This window comes from Pectinophora gossypiella, chromosome 24 (genome assembly GCF_024362695.1).
Source record: "Pectinophora gossypiella chromosome 24, ilPecGoss1.1, whole genome shotgun sequence".
Taxonomy (NCBI): domain Eukaryota; kingdom Metazoa; phylum Arthropoda; class Insecta; order Lepidoptera; family Gelechiidae; genus Pectinophora; species Pectinophora gossypiella.
This window is the reverse complement of record NC_065427.1, coordinates 9777621-9790292: the sequence shown is the minus strand read 5'-3', so window position 1 is coordinate 9790292 and position 12672 is coordinate 9777621. Positions and strand designations below refer to the sequence as shown.

Sequence of the window (12672 nt, the reverse complement as noted above, 5' to 3'; positions counted from 1 at the left end):
GTCAATTTTTACATAACGAACGTCTCGTCCGCCTAAAACTACTGCAGCTTCTCACAACCTGTATAGCGGGGAAAAGAAGCTGCAAGAAAAACTTCGGCACAGGGCCATAGACGTTCTGCTTCGATGCGGCCTTTTTAACCTCTCTGTTGATGGGTTCCCAGAGAAATCGTGGGCAACCCTCATTTTTTTTCCTCACCTTGAAGTATAAAAGCTATACAAGCGTTGGAATAGATGTGCTAAAAAAAAATAATAAAATAAACCCACTTCAAAATCTGTCTAGTAAAAGTAAGAAATAATATTTCAATGAATACAATATTTTGAATCTAAATTGTAAACTCGACAGTCGTTTACAACCTTCTTTTTGAAGTCGGTAAAAATATGATGATGAGATGAAGTCAGAAAGTAAGCATCGACGAATTTACTAGAACAACTTTAAACTTAACTAATCTCAAGTTTAAAATAAAACAACTTGGAATGTTATAATGTCTTTTATTTTTTAAAACCGAAACCGTAACGATAACTTTGGGGAACGATTCAGACTGTGATTCCGAGTTGATATGAAGTGTTAATTTTTTTTCGTTCTTCTATCGTGTGGGTTGAGGTGAATTACCATCCTCATCAACCCTGGTGTCAGAGTTATTATTGAACCGCCAAAGGCCCCTGACATTACTTATGTAACGATTATTCACTTACTTACATCAGTAACTAGTAACCGGAACCAACTTACTTACTTTCGGACAATCAGGTGATCAGCCTGTAATGTCCCAACCAAACTAGGGATCACAACGTGGTTTTTGTGATATGTCCCCACCGAGATTCGAACCCGGGACCTCCGGATCGTAAGCACGCTCAACCACTGGACCACAGAGGCCGTTTTTTTTGTTACGTATTACTAACACCCTGTAAGAATATTTAAGTACTTAATAAGTATACTTAATAGTACAGTCTGCCAAAAATGTGATCATCAGTCATTCTGGGTAAAAGTACATAATAAGCCACCATACTGCGCGTGCTGGCGGACCGGTGGGACTCACGGTTGCTGGCCCGATGGATACGACTGCACGCAGTCAAACAAGTATAGTCTGCCGCCATCGGGGGTCCAACCGGCCTCGATTACTTATTTGTTACTAATACTAGATTTAAGTTTGTAATGTTACTAACAAATATGGATGTTTTTTTATAAGTCCGAAATAAACTTTTATTATTATTATTATTATTATAAGTAAGTAGGTACAGTTCGTGATAAAATTATCCTATTTTCGAATGCAAAAAATGCTAATTTCCATGTTCATCAAATATTACCTTTTTTTTACCGTGCATCTGGTCGACTAAGTTTCGTCTGGTTGAAATTTTAGTTCTGTGCAATAAAGTATATTTTTGATCTTATTTGACTAACCAGGATCCCTGCTACAATGTTTAACTTACTTAAGTAAGTATTTGTATTTTGTTTTTTTTTTTAATATTGTTATACTGGGTATTAGTGACATTGTAACTGAAACTTTTACGGGTAATGTTTTTAAAATTATTTTCCATATCTTTGCATAATTTTGCGACGGAAAATTCCACTTGACATTAACTCAGAATCATGGTCTGAATCAGCCCCCTCAGTATTCGTTACGATGTCACTAACACCCTGTATATGCTATTGTTGACAAACTGTTATTGTTTAACAGGGAGTAATCGGATGATCTTTAAAAGCAATAATAATAAAACCAAAATAATCTCCTCTTCCTTTTGAGCCAGCTCCAATAAAGAGCTTCTGTCTCTCTTAATCTCCTACTCGACCGTCTTCTAAATTCCCTAACTCCAACATCCTATCTCTATCCCGGCTCTCCTTCCCTAAATCTTCTTCTATACCTCTGAAATGGCACTCTATCTCGTATAAAGTTCTCCCCTTAGTCTCTGGTAGAAGAAAATACAAAAAACCACCGCATATAAAGGTGCAAATTGCGTAAATACAAAACGTGCCACTAACCCCGATCTCCCTGAACGACGTGGGTGCAGTCTTCACCACAACGAAGAACATCACAGACAAAAACATCCCAGAAATACCACTGCCTATACTCCTGTACGCTAAAGGGAATATCTCCCCTGCAATTGCCCAGGGAATAGGCAATATACCTAATGTCTTCCCAAAAATGTAGACTAAAGTAGGTATTAACGGAACCCATTTGTACTCCTCTGGTATGTACCCATAATCTCTTAAAAATAGTAAAGAAGATGCCATGAAAAGCGACACCACAGTCAATATAACTCCGAAGAATAGGACTCCCCTTCTACTGTATTTGTTAACAATGACACAAGCCAATATGGCTGTCACAAATCGCACAGAATCCACCAAAAGCATGCTCGTGTTAGCAGCTATACCTCCACCTGTAAGCTCTTCCATCATCGGAACAGTATACGACGGAACCACAGTCATACCAGATATTTGAAAAAGAATAAACATAAACATCATTATCACAGTTGGCTTGTAAAACTCTGGTCTTCTGATCATATCAGCGTAATACTTCCATTTAGACCTTACAATAACATTCTTGTCAGCCCTATTCTTCTGACTGTTGAGTAAAACCTCCAATTCCCGCTCAGAATTTTCACTGACACCTCTTAACCAGCGGAAAGACTTACGGCATTCGATGTATTGGCCTTTGGAAGCCATATAAGGTAGAAACTGCCACAGCCCAAAGCAGCGGTTCTCCAATATAGTAAAATTCCGAAAACGTGAGCTAACAGCATCCCAGTGGCGAAGGAGAAGGCAATAGTGGCTAGGAAGGCTCCTCTATGCTTCGGTGAGGAGTATTCCGCGATTGTTACCGGCGCTGCCGCCGCTTGGAGGCCCATTCCGAAGCCCTGGAATTTGAAAAAGGAAGATTTAAGAAAGATAAAAAAGAAAAGATGAATCCGTGCCTCAGAGGGGACGTTAAGCCGTTGGTCCCAGCTATTAGCCGTTGAAACACCTCCACCAACCCGAACCCGCAGTGGAGCAGCGTTGTGGACTATGCTCTATACCCCTCTAGTTGATTGAGGGGAAGCCTGTGCCCAGCAGTGGGACGTATATAGACTGTTTATGTTATGTAATAAAGAAAATAATATTGAATTCTCTTCTTCTATCGTATGGGTTGTTAGGTGGATGACCAACCTCATCAACCCTGGTGTCAGGGTTATTATTGAGCCGCCAATGGCCCCTGACATGGCTCATGTAACGACTACGTAAATTGGTAAGTAGTAACCGGTACCAACGGCTTAACGTGCCTTCTGAAGAATACATTTCTCGGGTATGTGGGTTTCCTATCGATGTTTTTCGTCACCGTTGAGCACGTGATAATCATTTATGATTCAAACATGAATTCAATAAAAAAAACATTGGTTTAAGCCCGTGCTGCGATTCGAACCTGCGACCTCGCAGTGATAGTCAAGCGTTCGGTCACGAGCATTAATATGCATACACTTTGGTATTATGTCACATTAACTTTTTTGACAAATTGAACTGTAAGTCTCACTAAATGTCAAGTATGTTAGTGCGACAGAGTCCTAAAGTGGGTACATTATATTGCTCATGACTGTTCTAGGAAACTGGGCTACCGCAGCTCTTAATTACTTACTTACATAATAAACTATGTAACTAACACATTCATTTCACATTCTATTATTAACCTTCGCTTCCGTGTCAATACATTTATCAGGTTTAATAATTAAAAGTGTCAATCAATTAATTGTTAGCGGAATTTGAAAGTGTGCCAAAAAAGTACTTAGATAAATGTAATTAAAACAAACCTTTAAATGTAATGACGTAATCAAATTGGATATAAGCACATCCCGGACACTTCATACAAAACACCTCGTTTTACAGACACCACACATTGACGTTATCGTACACGCGCATCTGTGTGTGTGACGTCTGACGCCATACGATTTAAGTCTGAACTATGGTCGAGGGGGGGGGGGGGGTGAGGTAATCCTAGCTCAGCCGCTGGTGGGGAGCGGAGAGTTGCCGTTCTATACGTAGTATTATTCCTTATTCTATGATGTTAAACGTCCGATCATGACCTATGCAGGGGTAGTTTTCGCTCATGCGAGTCCCTCTCAAATCCACCGTCTACAGGTACTTAATACAAAATCGTTTCATGCGGAAAGCCACGGGAGCTCCGTGGTTCCTTCGCAATGAAAATCTGCACATTGACATAGGTCTGCCAACCATTGCCCAATGGCTCAAATTAGCTTCCAAACGTTTTTTCGATTCTGCTCCGCACCACCCTAATCCCCTGGTAGTTGCGGCTTCCGAATACATCCCGCTTAGGGACGGTACTGAAAAGTATACGATCCCGACGACCCGATTACTCTAGCCATAGAGGCAGCCAATCAGCTCGCGACACCAAACACTTCAGGATCCCGATACCGACCCCGCCGGCGTGGTCGACGATTTCCCTCATTCAGCGCTTATCGCTATCGACCCACTAGGGTTGATTAATTCTTTCAAATATTTTTCCTCTCAGACGACTCCCTGAGCCGAGGTTCGCGCCCAACTAGGCACCCTCAGGCCTGTTGTCTTAAACGTTGTACATACCGGGTGAGAGCCTTCAGCGCTCCCCATTTGTTCGGCCAAATAGTTAATGCCATCTGCGGCAAATCACAAAAAATAAATAAATATTATGTTAAAATGAATTCTATTAAAGTCGAAATTAATTTCAAAGCACAATAGACAACGGTGTTGTCTAAGTAACAATCTCTTCCAAGCAACCTTTGCTTGAAACCGAAACGCTCGAGAAATCAGTTATCCAGTCCATTGGTGACTTGATGTATACAGTACAGGGTGTTAGTGACATCGAACGAAAACTTTGAGGGATGATTCTGAGTTGACATCGCGTGGAATTTTCCGTCGCAAAAGTATGGAACTGAAAATAATTAAAATAAACGCTAAAATTTTCATGAATTTTCCGACAGGAAATTCCACTTGATATCAACTCAGAATCATGGTCTGAATCATCCCCCTCAGTATTTGTTATGAAGTCACTAACACCTATAAGTATATGTAAACATCGAAATTTAAAAAAAAAAACACAATAAGATATTAATTTTGCTAAGGAAAATTACACTATGCAATTACACTATGTAGGGGTCAATAACACTATGTAAAATCATAGAATAAGGAATAACACGTATAGAACGGCAACTCTCCGCTCCCCACCAGCGGCTGAGCTAGGTTTACCTCACCCCCCTCAGTCTTACTTTAGCCTTGAATCGTATGGGCGTCACACATCACACACACACACACACAGATGCGCGTGTACGATAACGTCAATGTGTAGTGTCTGTGTTAAACGAGGTGTTTTGTATGAAGTGTCCGGGGCGTGTAAGATGTATTATTTACCTGTAAGAACCGACTGGTGAGTATAGCAGCGGGTCCTTTCGCCATGGCCATTAATGCCCATCCCCCTAGGGCTGGTAGGGTGCTAAGCTGGTTGGTCAGTCTTCTGCCCAGCCTCTGTAGACAGAATGGCGCGGCGAGGATCCCGGATATCAAGGCTAGACCTAAAATTGACGCTGTGGAGAAAATGTATACTGGATGTTAGTGGCACCAGGGTTGATTAGGTTGGTCATCCACCTCAAACCCACACGATACAAGAAGATACATAATAAAATACAATGTACTATAATTTTAAACAGGCTCCGTGGTCTAGTGGTTAGAGCGTCAGGCTCATGATCTGGAGGTCCGGGTTCGAATCCCGATGGGGAGGGACATTGTCGAAATCACTTTGTGAGACTGTCCTTTGTTTGGTAAGGACTTTACAGGCTTGAATCACCTGATTGTCCGAAAAAGTAAGATGATTCCGTGCTTCGGAGGGCACGTTAAGCCATTGGTCCCGGCTATTAGCCGTAAAAACACTTCCACCAACCCGCATTGGAGCAGCGTGGTGCAGTATGCTCCATACCCCCTCCGGTTGATTGAAGGGAGGCCTGTACCCAGCAGTGGGACGTATATAGGCTGTTTATGTGTACTTTAATTTGCAGATTGTAACATAAAGTACCTAATTGTAGCCGTGGTATCCCAGTTGGTATAACGCTTGACTCTCAATTTGAGCTCGCAGGTTCGAATCCCAACATAGATAACCAATTTTCGAATCTGTTTTCGAATTCACGTTTGGAACATAAATGATTATCACGTGCTCAGCGGTGAAGGAAAACATCGTGAGGAAACCCACATTCCCGAGAAATGTATTCCGGAGGTATGTGATCTAACCTGAAACGGGCTGGTTTCAAGACCAGACAGGCAGTCGCTTCTGTAAAAAACCGGACCTGTCAAATCGTCAGGTTAGGTAAGCGGATCTTGTGAAAAAATGGATAACGCTAGGGAGATGATGAACACAAAGTAATTGAAAATTACAGTGTAGCTAAAAATTACATCTGTCTGTTCGTTGGTAACTAGTAGGTAACTACGCACATACTATAATTTGCCAGATTGCATTTCTGAATTGCTTTAATAACGACGTCATTATCTATCCAAAGATATGCCAGTCTCGGGAATATTCCCTCTTTGGGAACTTTCCCGGCAGTAAACAGGCACAAAACTTATGTAAAAAGAACTTTATTAGAAAGAAAGAAAGAAAGAAAGAAAGAAAATATTTACTTCCTTATTGGACGCCACATTTACAAACTTACATTACAGAAAAAAAAATAGAAAACAAAAACAAAGACAAAAAGACAAATAATACAGACATTAAATACACAATGGAGGCGCCCAAAATAAAAAAAAGGATCTCCCTCAGCATAATGCCGTGACACGTGCTTAGCACGGGCCGCGGCGCTGGTATTATGTACCCTTACGTATTACCTAAGTACCCTTTAGGCAGATAAGACCCAAGAAAGTACAATTTGAAAAAGAAAACCAGCTAGTGTTGTTACCATTAAAGAGTTTTTACAACGGGAATATTGCCACTTTGGGAACATTCTACGAAACGGCACATTTCTGTATCTATCTCTCGCGTGGATCACGTTTGATACAATGTCGTCTGTAGGTTGTGCAAATGTCGAAGGTTTTTCGCTAAGACCCCGATACTGACCTCGCCGGCGTGGTCAGTGATGCCAGCCATGTCAGAAGCCTTGGGGGTTCAATAATAACCCTGACTGGTAACCCACACGAAAAAAGAAGATTATGAAACTGTCGTACTGACCTATCCAGGAATCATGGTGATGTTCTAAATGGACAGCAGCTCCTGGTTGTCGTAGCTGGTGCAGCAGGACTCCAGGATACGCGATGTTGGCTCCCGTCCCGATCATGTAGAGGATCACGCCGCTCACTGCTAGGAACTGAAAGAAAATAAGGAAGAGGAGTCAAAGAGCGACCTCACCAACCCTGCTATCAGGGTTGAGTTGCTAAAGGTTCCTGGCACGACTTAAGGAATAATGCTACGTATAGAACAGCAACTCTCCGCCCCCCACCAGCGGCTGAGCTAGGTTTACCTCACCCCCTCGGTCTTACTTTAGTCTTCAATCGTATGGGCGTCAGACGTCACTCACACAGTTGCGCGTGTACGATAACGTCAATGTGTAGTGTCTGTGTAAAACGAGGTGTTTTGTATGAAGTGTCCGGGTGTGACTACAGCCAGCCATATGGAAAGAATTGGTCTTTGATAGACAAGAATGGAGAATGCTACACCGACAAGAGCGTGGGTCTTATATTAATAATGATCTTCTTCTATCGTGTGGGTTGTGAGGTGGATTACCAACCTCAGCAACCCTGGTGTCAGGGTTGCTATTGAGCCGCCAAAGGCCCCTGACATGACTCATGTATCGACTCCGTACTTACATCAGTAGTAACCGGGACCAACGACTTAACGTGTCGGAAGCACGGATCATCTTACTTTTGGACAATCAGATGATCAGCCTGTAATGTCCTAACCAAACTAGGGATCACAAAGTGATTTTTCTGTTTTCGAAACCTTCGCTCCTTTGCGAGAAGATCAGGCAATCGCTTCTGTCAAAAACAGGACCTGTCAAATCTTCAGGTTAGGTTAGAACTCAGTGAGAACGGAATAAGGTGAAGAAGAAGAGGGAGATAGAATGAACTGTTTGTTACCTGTCTCAAAAACGGCGGCGCTTTCCACCGCGTCCGTGTAGGCACATCAGTCATGGTGTCGCTTCTGTTCTTTAATCTATGAGTATCCTTTATATCACACTGCTGGCTGAGCCAGCACTCTGTAAAGAAATAGGCATTAAAGAAGATGTAGAGTTTGATTATACTTTTCAAGTTCGGTACAGTCATGAGCAATATAATGTACCCACTTTAGGACTCTGTCGCACTAACGTATTTGACATTTAGTGAGACTTACAGTTCAATTTGTCAAAAAAGTTAATGTGACATGGTATCAAAGTGTTTAAATATTAATGCTCGTGACCGTACAATAAAAAAAAGATGATATGTAAGATGATCCTTGCTTCGGAAGTCACGTTAAGCCGTTGGTCCCTGTTACTACTTACTGATGTAAGTGTGTAGTCGTTACACGAGCCATGTCAGGGGCCTTTGGCGGCTCAATAATAAACCTCACATCAGGGTTGATGGGGTTGGTCATCCACCTCACAACCCACACGATAGAAGAACAGACAATAAAAAAAACATTGTTCAGCTTCTAATAGGTTAGTTTCCGACTAGTCAAATCAGTTACTTTTTACTAAACGTCAAAACACGAAATGAGTATGGAATTTGTATGAAATAGCGCACTGTGAGAAATAGACAGTTTTTATCCTTATTAAAATCACGGAGTTCAGGGGGGTTAAAATGGCCACATCGAAGCAATTCGTCTAAGAAAGCAATATTGCTATTTGACAGTTGCGCATTTAAAAGTTAGTGCGCAATGCACAGAAATGTCAAATTGCAATATTGCTTTTTTAGATGAATTGCTTCGATGTAACCTTTTTAACTCTCCAGGACTCAGGAACACAACAATGAATTCTAATTTATTCTTAAAAGATTCTTAGAGTGTCCCGTGTTTCCGTCTAAGTTATTGAACCCTAAAAACCGGTTCCTACCCAGACTTAGAGAGGAAGGAAAGTTAAAGTTTCGCATATTTATATAAAATAACACCCGGAATTCCTTATGGGGTGGACAAAGCCTCAGGTAATCATGTATACAGGGTGTTAGTGACATCATCATGCTAGTGAAATTCCACTTGATATCAACTCAGAATCATGGTCTGAATCATCCCCCTCAGTATTCGTTACGGTGTCACTAACACCCATACCTACTTGTATGACTACCGTATATACTTGTACGGGGTGTAAGTGACATCGTAACGAATACTGAGAGGTGTGATCCAGCTGATTATTCTGAGTTAATATCAAGTGGAATTTTCCATCACAAAAGTATAGAATTGAAAATAATTTATAAAATAAAATAAAACACGAATTTGTCGACGGGAAATTCCACTTGATATTAACTCAGAATCGTGGTGCGAATCTTCCCCCTTGAGTATCCGTTACGATGTCACTAACACCCGTTACTGATGTAGCTCTGCCTACCCGATTAGGGATTACCGGCGTGAGTTTATGTGCGACAAAGAATAAAGGCCTTTGACTCTTAAAGTTTCCGGGTACAGATAAAAAAGGAATAGACTTCCTAACAAGGTACGTTCACCATAGCCTTGTATAGGAAATAGTTTATCTAGGAAGAACCTAGATTAGAATCTTAGAACTTATATATCATGTAGTTGACAAGTGTCTATTTATAGAACTTAATCTATTTCCTCGTATCTAAGGTCTTTAAATGTAATAGCATAAGTCTATTTATTTATATAATGGTGCTAATTCCTGCAGACGCAATCTAATATTATTTTAAGTTATACCTGTCATTTTCTTATCCGTTGAAAAAGAAAGGGACGGGTAATAGACAGCCATAAAATTTATGGAATACACGTAAATTTTAACCAGAAATCTAAAACATCGGCCAATAACCCGACAGAGTTAAGTAGACAGCACGTCAAACGGAGTACATAAATTCAAATTCAAAAATATCTTTATTCAGTAGGTAACATAGTTACACTTTGAATCGTCATTTTTTACATAACGAACGTCTCATCCGCCTAAAACTACTGCAGCTTCTCACAACCTGTATAGCCGGGGAAAAGAAGCTGCAAGAAAAACCTCGGCACAGGGCCCTAGACGTTCTTTAAAAAAATAAAAATAAACATAAAATATTGATATACAATTGAGTAATTTAGCTGCCTAATATCAGTTCTCAGACAGCGAGATGTCTATTTTATTCGCCTGGTTTATTCATTCGTTTTAAAATTTACTTGTTGACAATCATCCGTCCCTTTCCTTTTCGACGGAAAGGAAAATGACAGGTAAGTATAACTTAAAATAAAATTAGGCGGTGTCTGCAGAAATCGGGGTTAATACGCTACTTGACAACCCAGTCAAATAAGATACTTTTTACGAAAAGTCATAACGAAAGTTCTCTTTGAAGTTTGTACGGAAATACTGTCCTGACATCATCAATAAAAGCGGTCAAATATCGTACTCATTTGTTACTTAATTCATAAATACAATTCGAAAATAATTCGTGTTTGATCATCTTAGCTTGGCTTCTATTTCTAGATTAGCATTTTATAATTTATCTTTGACCTAATCAAATACCCTTATTATTTAATGAACTTTATAAACGTCAATCAGCCTACTTTCCCTAGTTTGGTTAGGACATTACAGACTCACCTGATTGTCCGACAATAAAATGATCCGCGCTTCGGAAGGCACGCAAAGCTGTTGGTCCCGGTTACTACTTACTGATGTAAGTGTGAAGTCGTTACATGAGCCATGTCATGGATTGTGAGGTATTACCAACCCCATCAACCCTGGTGTCAGGGTTATTATTGAGCCGCCATAGGCCCCTGACATGTCTCATGTAATGACTACTTACTTACATCAGTAAGTAGTAACCGGACCAACGGCTTACGTGCCTTCCGAAGCACGGATCATCTTACTTTTGGACAATCAGGTGATCAGCCTGTAATGTCCTAACCTAACTAGGGATCACAAAGTGGTTTTTGTGATTTGTCCCCACCGGGATTCGAACCCGGGACCTTCTGATCGTGAGTACAACGCTCAACCACTGGACCACGGAGGCCGTTGTGGCCCATTTAACCCCCTGCTTATCAAAAAATTATCGCTATTTTACGGCTGCCAAGAGTGGCTTCAAGGTCTTGTAGCTCTACCTAGAGTCCAGGTCCTAAACCAATGTATTGTGGCCAGACAGATTTCACTTGTATACGTGTGTGTTTAGCGAAACGACTTTACTAGAAATGTTTTCTAATGTTGTAATAGGACAGTTAAATAAGATGTTCTGCTTTCTACTAATTTATTAGCTGTAAGCTCCCCAAATAAAATAAAATAAATAAAATAAAATAAATAAAATAAAATAAATAAATAAATTATTATTTTCATGTACTTGTAAATAAAAAAAGAACTTACCTAAAAAAAAGTAAAACAACTACCTCATTGTTTCCAAAATACATTAAAGTATAATCTAACACGATAAGAAATCACATACGAACATAATGCTTCTCACATGTTCAAATTCAAATCAATCCAAAATGTCCAAATACCATAATAAAATATGGTCACCACACTTTATTACCGGTACGGAGTTTAAAAATATATTTAGAAAAAAGTTTTCATTCAAAAATCGAATAAAGTAATTCGAATTGTAAATTTAAATTATTTAAAATGGCGGCTACACGTGTTGGTCGCGGCGTGCGGACTACAACTGGCTATAGCTCGTGTGCGAACGTCGCGTCGCTTCGCAAAAAGTTGACCCCTGAATACGTACACGATAAATAATGTGGTCATGTGAGAGAGAGTTCGACATATAAAGTACTTACTCCGGAATTTTAATTTTATAAAAATATCGATAAGTAATATTTTTTCTGAAAATTGGTCTGAGTAATGACCAAAATAGAGATACGTCATGACGAGTCTATCAAATAATAAACTTTTGCTGTGTATAGTACGAGAAATTTGTGTCCTTCAGCGTCATAGTCTTGGCTATGGCATTATGCTGAGGTGGAACCGTTTCGGCATACTTACATTCATAGTTGTATTATTTTGTTTTAATACACACATATTCATGTATTTCATGTGAAAACAATATGTACGTTGAAAAAATATTTTTTCTTTCTTTCTATCCTTATTTGAATAATTGTTCGGTAATATAATTCGCACTTCGCTATTAATAAAATAGCTCTATTTATAGTTTTTTTTTTATTTTATACACTTACTTAACAACCTATTCATCTTGGCATATTTATGTTAACAGTAAGTCATAAAAATGAAAATTTATTTTTAGCATTTTTTACAAGTACCTAGATTAGTTTAACAAGTTACAATTAGCTATTTGACTACCCAGTCAAATGTCAAAATGAAACACTTTTTAAGAAACGTTAAAAAGAAAGTTTTCTTTATAGTATAGGAATATTGTGACGTCATCAATAAAAACGGTCAAACCTCGTACTCATTATTACTGAATTCATAAATAAAATTCGAAAATAAGTTGAATAGTATACTTAATGTCTAAATAGCATTTTATAATTTATCTTTGACGAAATGAAATTGTCTATCGTCACAGAATAATATATAATAATAATAATAATAAAAATTTATTCAGAAAAAAACATTAAGTACTTA

General features: G+C 39.4%; 1 pseudogene; it reads right to left on the bottom strand.

Moving 5' to 3' along the window:
• Window positions 1–473: 473 nt before the first annotated feature.
• Window positions 474–11773, bottom strand: LOC126377745 (facilitated trehalose transporter Tret1-like; annotated as a pseudogene).
• Between the last annotated feature and the right edge of the window lie 899 nt (window positions 11774–12672).